Source organism: Tupaia chinensis, unplaced genomic scaffold (genome assembly GCF_000334495.1).
Source record: "Tupaia chinensis unplaced genomic scaffold, TupChi_1.0 Scaffold139833_1, whole genome shotgun sequence".
In the NCBI taxonomy this organism is placed as follows: domain Eukaryota; kingdom Metazoa; phylum Chordata; class Mammalia; order Scandentia; family Tupaiidae; genus Tupaia; species Tupaia belangeri.
Genome location: NW_006199712.1, coordinates 4,203,245 through 4,214,190, shown reverse-complemented (window position 1 = coordinate 4,214,190; position 10,946 = coordinate 4,203,245). Strand labels below are relative to the sequence as shown.

At 47.8% G+C, this 10,946-nt stretch overlaps 1 long non-coding RNA gene across 1 annotated transcript; it reads left to right on the top strand.

Annotated features, from left to right (window-relative positions):
• The first annotated feature begins 1,894 nt into the window (after nucleotides 1-1,894).
• LOC102487924 (uncharacterized) lies at nucleotides 1,895-10,022 on the top strand. Its single transcript, XR_336567.1, has 3 exons — nucleotides 1,895-1,969; nucleotides 2,344-2,489; nucleotides 9,932-10,022. It is a non-coding gene; the product is annotated as an uncharacterized LOC102487924 (long non-coding RNA).
• Nucleotides 10,023-10,946: the final 924 nt, after the last annotated feature.

The window sequence follows — 10,946 nt, the reverse complement described above, 5'->3', positions numbered from 1 at the left end:
TCGATTACTGCAGGTAAGGCTGGAAGACCGACCTCCTACAGGCTCTTACTGCTGTCGGCTGGGGGAGATGGGTGGCAGGGGGTGGTGGTGGTGGAGAGCAATGGGTGTCCAGCATCCTTGCACCTCATGAAGGCATGGCTGAAAAAGAACCCTCTAAACTCACTTAATGTTTCTGAGTAGACCTTAGAGTTCTTAAAAAGAGTTTCTATTGGGACCAGCAATTGGCATAATGGCTAGGTTGCTGGACTCCCATGTAGTCAACCACAGTTTGAGCCCTGGACCCAGTGGCTTAAACTCACACTGGGCACATGTGCATGCGTGCCCAAGATCTTGAGAGGAGAATGGAGGAGAAGGGATGGTTGCGTGGCCATCCCCCCAGGGGGAGATTTCTCACTTTCTGTCTCTGTGTCTCTCTTTGTCTTTCTGGTGAATGCACACACCCTATAGCAAAAATCTCTCAAAAACAAACAAACAAACAAACAAACAAAAAACAAAAAAGAGAGAGAGAGTTTCTATTTGTTCATTTGTTCTTTCAATAAATATTTATTGAAGGCCAGGTCATGTAAGTCACTGCTCATTGCTAAGGAAGATACAGATATAGGTTAGACAATACCCCTGTCCAAAGTAGTCTTCAGGGCAGAAGACAAGAGACACGCTATTGATTATATGTAATGCAGAACAGAAAGTCTGAAGATCACAAGATTTCCATATTTTTGTGTATGGTGCTTCAGATAAAGGCAACCACAGTTCCCTAGATGTTGAGTCAATATTACAAAGGAGAGGAAGTGAGGGGAAAGATGGGGTGCTGGGGGAAGAAGTGCATGTCCTTCAGAAGGGTGGGGTACCAAGTGTGTTGGGGAGGGTCCAGAGGTAAGAATTGTAATGACGATTATAAAGCACCTAGTAGCTCTTGAGCGTTTACTGTGTGCCGAGCACACTGCGTGGGTTATTTCCTCTATTATCCCAGCCACCTTATGAATTAGGGATCATTTAGCCCTAGACTACAGGTGAGGAAAAGTTTATTCAAGGACATTCAAATCTTTATTTTTTTATTTTTTATTTTTTGGAGAGGTTTTCGCTATAGGGCGCGTGTGCTTGCCAGATAGACAGAGACATAGAGCTAGAAAGTGAGAAATCATCCCCAAGATGGGATGGTCCCGTCGCAATCCCTGCTCCTCCATTCTCCTCTTGGGATCTTGGGCATGCACGCACATGTGCCTGGCGTGAGTTTTAAGCCACCGGGTCCAGGATGCGAACCACGGTCAACTACGTGGGAGTCCAGCGACATAGCCATTATGCTAACTACTGGTTCCCTTCAAATCTTTATTTTTAGAGAGATTCTTCCTATAGGGCACATGCACTCATGAGAGAGAGACAGACAGAAAGTGAGACATCACCTCCTTGAGGGGATGGATGGCCATGCTATAATCCTTTCTCCTCCATGGTTCTCTTGAGATTTTTGAGGTACACATACCTGGTGTGAGTTTCAAGCCATCAGGTCCAGGACTCGAACCACAATCTGCCGTGTGGGAGTCCAGCACCTTAACCACTTTGCCACTGACGGCCCCCATTCAAATCTTAAAGAGGGAGTTTTGATGTGGGCCCAGATTGATCAGAGCCCATTTACCGTCCATGAATCATTTTAAACCATATGATCTAGAGTGAGTCATGGAAACTTTCTGATTTACATGAACTTTAAAGTTCGTATAAGGGAGACGGCAAGTGGTGTGGTGGTTAAGGGCACTGGACTCCTACATGGTCCCGATGTAGCCATTACACTAACTGCTGGTCTCCGAGTCACTCGTTTGTTCTTGTAATTTCTTTTTAGATTTGGAAATGAAGAAATGGAGAGTATTTTGTCAGGCCTGGAGAACAACCAAAGGCTTCAAGGCCTCAGTCTGCGTTACTGCGGCCTGGGGCCGGGGAGTGGGCTGAGCTTGGCTGCAGTTGTCAGCCAGAGCGCCATCTGGTGAGTGTGGGCCTGGCTCACTCCCCTCTGGTCTCCGAACTGCTCTGTCCCGAGTTACCAGCCCAGTGTGGTATCATCACTTGATCATCACTTTCTCCTCTCTGGTTATTTCTCTTTAATTGTAAGAGCAAGACCTTCGAGTTAGGTTTGAGAATCAGGAGGGTCACGTTGAACGCATGGTTTTGGTCAGCTGACATGGTCACTGGGTCTATTCCAAATAGCATGGCCTGTTATGTGTTTATTAATCATGTATATGATCATTAATTTATTATTCTACAACTAGATGTATTATTTAATCAGATGAAGACCTCAAATCTGAATTTGAGGATGTGGAGCTCGCCTCAGATGAACGTGAATTTTGCTCTCTTCCCTAGCGAGCTGCACCTCGATGGCAATTACTTGCAATGTTCCGGGGCACTGGCTCTGCTCAGACCCATAGCCGAGCATGCAGAGATGGAGGGAAAAGGCCAGTCAGCCACAGCCTCACTAGACACCAGAAGTTCCCTTCAGCTGCCCCCAGGTGAGCACTGGGGGAATTTGGCACTAAACTCCTGCTGGGGCAAACTAACAGGAAGTAACTTTGCTTTGTCATTAAAAGGACTTCCCCAGTGGTCAGTAGAGACTCCTTCCTCTGAGTAAGTGTGGGGGTGACTCAGGAGTGCTGAGTGATCAGACCCAACACCTATTCTGGTTCCTGTCCTACGCTCATGAAGAATTAGAGATGCAGACACAGAGAGGAGAGTAAAGTGGAGTTTATTACGGAAGGAGAAAAGCTTCCAGTGCAATGGAAGGGGGCCCCAGTGGGTTGCCAAAGAGGAGCTGGAGGCGAGGGTTGTTTTTTGTTTGTTTGTTTGTTTTTTTCTAGTAGTCTAAGCAATGGGTTGCTTTCTGATAAAGTAGGCTTTAGAAATGTATTACCCTATTCTTTGTGGGGTCAGGAGACCATAACAGTTCTGTACTTCCTGAAAACTGTTGCCCTTAGCTACAGTTGCTTTAAGCCCCAACGTAGCCAGCTTTTGGCTATGAAAACTTAGCCACTGTGACTCCATCTTGGGGCCTTACCTTGTCTGTGTGCTCGATATCCCTATCTCTTGCGTCATTAGCGAGGAATCATGAGTTCTTTAGAGACATGTAAAAAGGGTGCATATTGTACATTAACCAGGCCACAGAGGGAAAAACAGAGACTTCGTTAGGAAAGGAGTGACTCTTTCGGGGCCCTTACCCTATCTACCTGTAAGTGGGTCTAGCTCTTATCTCAGGAGACAGAATAAAGACTTCCCCAAGATGCCTTTGTCCTAATCTTTTTTTTTTTTTTTTTAAGAGAGATTTTTGCTATAGGGTACATGCACTTGTCAAAGAGAAAGAAAGCGATAAATCACCCCTCCCAGGGGGGATGGCCACACCACTATCCCCCTTCTCCTCCATTCTCCTCTCAGGATCTTGGGCACACACACACATGTGCCCGGTGTGAGTTTCAAGCCACTGGCCTCAGGACTCAAACCACAGTCAACTATGAGGGAGTCCAGTGACACAGCCACGATGCCATCTGCTGGTCTCCTTTGTCCTAACCTCAAGAACCTGTGAATATACTACCTTACACAGCAAAAGAGGCTTTACAGTTGTGATGAAGTTGAGGATTTGAGGTGCGGAGAGTATGTTTGATTCTCCAGGTAGATCCAATATAATCACAGGGAACTTCAAAAGAGGAAGGCAGGAGAACAGGGTCAGGGAGACGGAGATGGGACAGTGAGCAGAGGCTGGAGGGACACGAGGAAGGGGCCAGGACCAAAGAGCATAGGTGGCCAAACAGGTGAGGAAGCTAGTTTCCCCAGAGCAGCAGTAGGTCTAGGGTGACCTGTGATACAGGCTATGAAGGAATCCAGAGGAAGTAAAGGGATAAGAAAAGGTTGATCCACTTCCCAGAAGGGAGGAAAGGAGCAGGTGTGGAAAGCTACACTGGCCCTAAAGAGTGGGGACAAGGGACTCTTAAAGAAAGGAATTAGGGTGGGGTGATTAAGGTATTCCTGAGACAATACACCAGGGGGTCTTCCCAACGTCTAGGTTGTTCCGTTGTCATTTCTGGGTGAGTCAGCCATGTGCAGTAAGATCCTTCAGGCCCTATTCTTCCCTTTTTCTCTTTTATTTTTTTAAAATATTTAACTTTATTTATTTGTTTGCTTATCTTAATTTGACCAGAGAGGGACAGAGTGAGAGAGAGAAAAGGAAAGAGAGAAAGCAAGCCGCCAGGTCCAGGACCCAAACCGTGGTTGGCCATGTGGGAGTTCGGTGCCCTTAACCACCACGCCACCCGCTGGCCCCACTTCCCTTTTTTCAAGTGGAAGTGGTCCTCTGATTCCCAGGGATTCCCTGCTGGAGCATGACCCTTCCCACCAGACTGTCAGATTGGGTGTGACTCTTTAGACCTTCCCCGCTGCCTGCCAAGGGCACTCAGAGCCACCTAAGACCTCCCCTCCCCTCCAGGAGGGGCCGAGGTAAGAGACAGGTCCAGGAGGGCTGATCCCTAAAAGGGAGAGAAAGTGCCTGAGGCACCCGGGGAGCTTTGGACGTGCCTCTCCCGTTAAGAAGCTTTGGGCATCCTGGAGTTATTGATTAGGCCCCTTCAGTAGGGTGGAGTACAACACGTTCATCAGGTTCCAGGTTAAAAGTGAAGGCGACCCGAGCTGGATGAAAGATCAGCGTGGGTTTGCTGGCTCATGTAACTGGGACATTCACAGGTAGAGCAGGCTTCAGAGACGGCCAGCTTCAGGGCTCAAATCGCGTCCCCAGGAGACGTCGCGTTTGCCGCCCTCAACTCTACTTCCCTTCAACACTTGGCCTTCTTCCTTCCCAGTCCGCCAGGCTCTCTCCGAGCAGAAAAAGGCAGTTGACATGCCTGCCAGCAGTATCATCCTGACTTGTGATCAACCAGGTGCTGCCGGCCGGCGGCGTGGTGAAGGCGTTGGACTCCCACATGTCTGACTGCAGTTGCGGTCTTGGACCTAGCGACTTGAAAGTCACGCCGGGTGCATGTGTGTGCATGCCCAAAGTCCAGTGAGAAGAAGGGAGGAGAAGGGATTGTAGGGTGGCCATCCCCCTGAGGAGTGAGTTCTCACTTTCTCTCTGTCTCTCTCCAGTGAACGCATGCACCCTGTGGTACAGACCTTAAAACAAACAAGGGGCCAGTGGGTGGCTTAGTGGTGAAGGCACTGGACTCCCACATGGCCAACTATGGTTCAAGTCCCAGACCTGGTGGCTTGTTTTCTCACTCTCCCTTTCTCTCTGTCTCTCTCCAGTGAACGCATGCACCCTGTGGTACAGACCTTAAAACAAACAAGGGGCCAGTGGGTGGCTTAGTGGTGAAGGCACTGGACTCCCACATGGCTGACCATGATTCAGCTCCCAGACCTGATGGCTTGCTTCCCCTCTATCTCTTTCTTTTTCTCTTAAAAATAAAAATAATAAACAGAGGCCAGCAGATGGCGTGGTGGTTAAGGGTGCTGGGCTCCCACACGGCCAACCACGGTTTGAGTCCCGACCTGGCAGCTTGGTTTTTCACTTCCCCTTTCTCTCTCTCATTCTGTCCCTCTCTGGTCAAATTAAAATAAACAAATAAATAATGTTAAATAATTCTTTAAAATAAAAAATAAACAATAACAGAAAGCGTGAAGCTCCTTTATCCAGTGACTGTGTACCGAGTCCCACAGTAAGGGGCTAAGTGGCCCTCCTTGGGTCACGTGGCTACTGTTGGACCAGTGTCTGTGGTCAGTCATGGTGAGCCGTGACTGGCCAGAACCGGTCACACACCTGTCCTGTGGGGAGGACGGAGCGCTGCAGCAGTACCCCAGAGCACAGACAGGTGGGGAAGACAGCCGGGCCAGGTAAGAGTAACAGCTGCTGGTCCCCTACCAGTGGCTTTCCATTTGTTTGAATAGATCCCGAGGGCACAGCATTCACGACACATTTTAAAGCCGACTGCTTCAAATAACTGGTACTGGTAAACTATAGCAAGTGGTTAATAACACAGACTTAGAGATGGACCTGGGTTCAAATCCTACTCCAGGCCTGTGTGACTTTGGGCAAGTTACGGAATCAATCCAACTTCTGCTTCTTTCGCTGCAAAGTAAAACGTGATGGGACCAGCAGTTAGCATAATAGCTATGTTGCTGGACTCCCATGTAGTCGACCGCGGTTCGAGTCCCGGACCCGGTGGCTTAAACTCACGCCGGGCGCGTGTGCGTGCGTGGCCAGGATCCCGAGTGGAGAATGGAGGAGAGGGGATTGCGGCGTGGCCATCCCTCCTGGGGGGTGATTTCTCGCTTTCTGTCTCTCTGTCTCTCTCTGTCTGTCTGGCAAGCACACGTGCCCTATAGCAAAAACCTCTCCAAAAAAAAGAAAAAAAAATAAAAACGTGATGATAACTGCCCTGGAGCATTTAGTGAGCATGAAGGGACACGCCGCAAAGCCTGATGCCTGGGACATGGGCAGCACTGAGAGACAGGCATTCTCACCATCTTCATTATCCTTACAACCACAGTGACCTTTTCTGGGAGAGGAGACTCTTGAAGCAGGTTGATGAACACACTCGCTCTACCTGCCGAAAAGAAAACGAAGAGAAAGAGCTAAAGTAAAAAAATTCCTTGTGAAAATGAATGCAAAGAACTTGTAACTAACAGAGATTGGTACATGTCATCCAATGACTGTCACCTTTTAGGGACTTCCATTGTGTGAGAACTGTATAGGTTATTTGTTGAATTTAAAATCCAGGAGACCCAGTATGTATAAAGAGGACACTGGAAGACATAGTTTGCTCTCAATTATCCTTTCCTTGTGCTATTTTAGACAGTATTTTTTTAAAAAGTCACGGTCTATTTATGAATTTCTGTACTGGGGCTTAGAGATATGAAAAAAGAAGACCCATAATTTTTTTTTTTTTGGAGAGGTTTTTGCTATAGGGCGCGTGCGCTCGCCCGACAGACAGAGAGAGACAGAGAGACAGAAAGCGAGAAATCACCCCCCAGGGGGGATGGTCACGCCGCAATCCCTTCTTCTCCATTCTCCTCTCGGGATCTTGGGCACGCACGCACCCGCGCCCGGCGTGAGTTTTAAGCCACCGGGTCCGGGACCCGAACCGCGGTCGACTACGTGGGAGTCCAGCGACATAGCCATTACGCTAACTGCTGGTTCCCTAAGACCCATAATTTAAAAAAAAAATTGGAAATGTAAAAAGCAGTTTGGAGGATTTGGCGTGTGACAGACAGGACAGGTGCAAGAGATATGGGATTGGAAAGGTAAGAGAGGTGACAAAGGTGTGAGGGAGAAGTGTGGACAGCTTCCATTCTTCTTGTCCTTAGAGGTTTCTGCTAGAGGGGACATCAAAGTGTCATGTTAAGAGTTCTGGATTTGTTTTTCTAGGAAAAAAATGTTTAAAAATGTGGGCCGCTGGTGGTGGTGGTGAAGACACCTGGACCCAGCAGCTTGAAAATCACACTGGGCACATTTGCATGCATTGCCAAAATCCCTAAAGGAGAATGGAAGAGAAGGGACTGTGACATGGCCTTTCTCCCAGGGGGGATTTCTCAGTTTCCCTCTGTTTCTGCCTCTCTCTCTCTCTCTCTCTCTCTCTCTCTCTCTCTTTCTCTCTCTGGCAAGCACATCCACCCTATAGCAGAAGCTAAAAAAGAACATTGTGACAGGAACGTATGTGTGGCTACCCAAGACTGGACAGGAGAATGGAGGAGAAAGGATTGTGGCATGGCTATCCCCTCTAGGGGTGATTTCTCACTTTCTCTCTCTGTCTCTCTCTGGTGAGTGCATGTACCCTATAAATAAAATAAAATACAATAAAATAAAGAGTGTTAAAGGTAAAGGCTGTGACTAGGAGAAGCGTCTCACCTAGTCGTGACTGGCTAAACTCTATGAGCAGTACGCCTTCGTGGTTGCCCAGACTCACTCTGCTCACCTCAAGCGAAGTGTGGAAACACTGAGCCTGGCACGTGGTCGTCACTGGTGGAAAGTAAGGTAGTTTGATGTAAGGATGATCAGAAAAGAAAAAGCCCAATGACATTTTTTTTCTTGGAGAGGTTTTTGCTATAGGGTGCATACACTCGCCAGACAGACAGAGAGAGAGATAGAAAGCGAGAAATCACCCCCCAGGGGGATGGTCATGCCGCAATCCCTTCTCCTCCATTCTCTTCTCGGGATCTTGGGCATGCATGCACACGCGCCCGGCGTGAGTTTAAGCCACCAGGTCCGGGACGCAAACCACAGTTGACTACATAGGAGTCCAGCGACATAGCCATTACGCTAACTGCTGGTCCCCCAATGACTTTTTGATAGTGTTGCCAAGTGTGAGGGTCCTTGGTTTTACACAGAAAAGAATTCAAGAGTAAGCCATTGAAGGAGAACAAAAGCAAATTTATTTTATTTTATATTTTATATTTTTGCTATAGGGTATGTACACTTGCCAGAGAGACAGAAAATAAGAAATCACCCCTTGGGGGGATGGCTATGCCACAACTCCTTCTCCTCCAGCCTCCTCTCAGGACTTTGGATATGCATGCACATGTGCCCAGCCTGAGGTTTTTGTTTTGTTTTCGTTTTTATTAATTTATTTATTTTCCATTCATTCACTGAACATCATCACAACATACAAAATGCAATTTCCCATCCAGAATACACTGTATAACGGTTTAGTCATACATGCTATCATCCATAAGTAATTTTCGTTTTCTTGTTTCATCTATATATATATAATTTCCCTCTCTCTTTCTCACCCTCTGCCATTTCCCACCCTCCTCCCACACACTATCTCTGGTATCTGCAGTTACTTTCCATTCCTTCCCCCCAATACACACCCCACCTGTGTGAGTTTTAAGCTGCCGGTTCCAGGCCTTGAACCAATAGTCGACGATGTGCAAGTCCAGTGACGTGACCACTATGCCACCTGCTGATTCCATGAAAGCAAATTTATTGAGGAAAGTGTACAGAGCAGACTATGCCAGAGGTGGGCAGCCCGTGAGGGACGCGGGTGAACATTGGTTTCTTCCTACAAGAACAATAGTTTGGTTTAATGTTATCTGACGTGCAAATTGAGCTGGATGTCCTGTATTGGGATGGTGGTGGAGGGGAAATGACGTGAAATGAACAGGTAAGCAGAGGCCCCCTTGAAAAGTGGCAGAGTAGAGTCACAGGAGGTGAGGGAGTGAGCCCTGCAGAGAAATAGGGAAGAGCTTTCCAAGCAGAGGGAACAGCCTATACCCAGGCCCTAAGGCTTTGCACTTGGGGCAACAGCCCCTATGCAGGTAAATGGGCCATTGGATTAAGGCCTGGTTAGACTCTCAGGAGCAGAGGAACGACCCCCAACCCGTGTGGTCAACACACTGGGCAGGCAGAGGGGGGAGAGCGAGGACATCTGTGGGGCAGCTGTTGTCATACAAGCCAAGAAGTGTCTACTGGGTGAGATGCGGGCAGTGGCAGGGGAGGTGCCGAGAAGTCATCGGGTTCTGCCCGTGCCATTTCCTGATGGGCGAGACTAGGGTGCAAGAGAAGAGTTCAGGATGGCTCTGAGTGAGTACAGTCAATCCTGTTTTTTAAAACCATGCCCAGAAAGTTCCTCTTTAGCATTCTTGCTAATCCCAGGGATTCTGGGCCACGTCTATAGAAAGCAAGTATGGACTGCGAGGATTGGCAAAGGCCTGGCAGGATGGTTCTTGGGGCCTGATGGGTTTACATGAAGATTGAGAGACTCGAAACTACGGAACTAACTGAAGTGAATTTGTTGTTGGCAGGAGGTCGGAGAATTTTCTCCCGTGAGAAATAACTCTGCCCAAAGTGTACATAAACAAAGGCAATAACCAACACGAAAATGTGCCAAAAACCTATTCATTGGACTTTGAAGTGGCTGTGTTTTTTTTTTTCTTTTTGTTTTTAATCTTCTTTTTCTTTTTCCTTTTTTTTAAGCAGCTAGACAGGGAAGAAGTTCAACTTTGGACCACATTACAAAATCATCTGAAGCTATAACAGTGAAAACCACTTCAGGGAAGAAAAAGAGAAGAAAAGGTACTTCCGTTGTTATTTAATCCTTCTACTTCCTTCATCTTCTAATCACTTCCTCCTTTCATGGGCTGTGTATCCTCACTACGAAGTTACCACCCAAACACACAGAACTCAAGGGGAAGAAAACTCAGTACCTTGAACCAAGCACAGGACAGCTTCACCGTGTCCCCCAGAGGAATTAGTCTGGCACCTTGAACGCACCACGCGAGGGTTACGGGGGCTGAGCCATCCTGCAACCACCAGCAGGACCTGGAAATTTCTCTCCTGGGGTGGTTACTAGAATCAGAAACTGAGTGTTGCGAAATCGCCCACCTCGTAACCTCTGGGCAGGTTACACTACCTGAGAAACTGTCAAGTATTGATGTTCCCAGCCAAGTGTGAGGGACCGTGGTGGGATGGCTGCTGCCATGACACCCACGTTCTTGGTGTGGCGGACAAAGACTTGAATGAGACGCCTCAACAGTGAAAGGAAAAGGTAGTTTATTAAGTGAAAGTGAAAGTACAGGCCTGAGAGGAGGAGCGGGCCTGAGCAGACAGACAGTGGCTCAAAGGCCCTGGCAGTTGCATTCTGCGAGGTTTATCATTTTTTTAATCTAGGTTGTGTCGGCTGCTCATTGGCTGGGCCCACTGATTTATCATATCATTGGCTCTATCAAATGTGGTTGGCCCTCTGATTTATCTCCTTGGCTGTCAAATGTGGCTTCATCAGCTAGACAGCCCCTACTAATCTCCTGGTATATGACCTTAGGCAGGGAATTTTTGCCCTGATGGGGTTTTTCTATGGAGTCACATGGCAGATGCTCCAGCCCCTTCCTCACTTCCATTTGCTAGCTCCCCCTCAGGACCAAGCAGAAGTCTATTCCTGAGTTCCACTGATGCATGGCTCCCTGTTCTGCAGATGAAGACTTCATGCTTACAGATT